At 54.6% G+C, this 1330-nt stretch overlaps 1 protein-coding gene across 1 annotated transcript in view; it reads left to right on the top strand.

The window, feature by feature from the left end:
* The window catches only part of LOC106297599 (WAT1-related protein At5g40230-like), a 10077-nt gene that overhangs the window by 8044 nt on the left and 703 nt on the right, over positions 1-1330 (top strand). The gene's annotated exons all lie outside the window — the stretch shown is intronic.

Below are 1330 nucleotides of genomic sequence, written 5' to 3'. Positions count from 1 at the left end.
GCTGGGAGCGACCTTGGTAGGTCGCTCTGAGGGGTCGCTCCAGGATGCTCGACTTTGGTGTCTCCGGACGAGAGGACGCGAGCGACCTTGGTGTGTCGCTCCAACAAGTCGCTCCGGACTTCGGGAGCGACCTCAGTGGGTCGCTCTGAGAGGTCGCTCCGGGCTTTGTTTTGTGTCGTCTCGCCATGGAAACGCGAGCGACCTCGGAGCGTCGCTCTGGCAAGTCGCTCTGAGAGGAGTGTCTAACGATAGAAACGCGAGCGACCTCTCCATGTCTCTCTGGCTGGATCGCTACGGGATGTGTGTCACAGAGACTTCACGGCGTCGCTCCGGTGAGGTCGCTCTGGTGCGCTGCTCGTCCGTTGATCGCTTTAAACACTTCTTTTGAGCTCCAAATGCACCCAAATGCCTCCAAGAACTCCATGTGGTACTCCAATACCTGATAAAGACTCATGTATGCAAAATGCAACCTAAACATGGCTAAATCCTAGTCTATATGATCAAAATGCACATGGGTGAATGAATAAAACAATGTAAATATGCAAGATATCATGAAGACAGTGTATCTTCATGGAGAGCTAGGGGAGATATACATGACTCAGCCAGATGGTTGTCGAGTTCCTGGAAAGGATGACTATGTGTGTACGCTTTGGAAGTCACTTTATGGATTTAAGCAGTCTCTCAGACGATGGTACAAGAGATTTGATAGATATATAATCATGTTGGGCTACATCAGAAGTCCTTATGATTGGTGTGTCTGCGTGAGTAAGTTGAAGGATGGGACGTTCATCTGTTTGGTACTCTACGTGGATGACATGTTGTTAGCTGAAGAGAAGTGTGACATCGAGAAGTTGGAGCATCTGGTCCGCATGGACATCTGATCCACAAGGACATTTGGCCCGTTGGGGCATCTGGTCCGCAAGGACATCTGGTCCACAAGGATATCTGGTCCGTTGGGACATCCGGTCCGTTGGGACATCCGGTCCGTTGGGACATCCGGTCCGTTGGGACATCCGGTCCGTTGGGACATCCGGTCCGTTGGGACATCCGGTCCGTTGGGACATCCGGTCCGTTGGGACATCCGGTCCGTTGGGACATCCGGTCCGTTGGGACATCCGGTCCGTTGGGACATCCGGTCCGTTGGGACATCCGGTCCGTTGGGACATCCGGTCCGTTGGGACATCCGGTCCGTTGGGACATCCGGTCCGTTGGGACATCCGGTCCGTTGGGACATCCGGTCCGTTGGGACATCCGGTCCGTTGGGACATCCGGTCCGTTGGGACATCCGGCCCGTTGGGGCGTCCCGTTGGGACATCTGGCCCGTTGGGGC

Source organism: Brassica oleracea, chromosome C6 (genome assembly GCF_000695525.1).
Source record: "Brassica oleracea var. oleracea cultivar TO1000 chromosome C6, BOL, whole genome shotgun sequence".
NCBI lineage: Eukaryota > Viridiplantae > Streptophyta > Magnoliopsida > Brassicales > Brassicaceae > Brassica > Brassica oleracea.
Note: the sequence above shows the minus strand (reverse complement) of the source record. Positions and strands in the feature narration are given on the sequence as shown.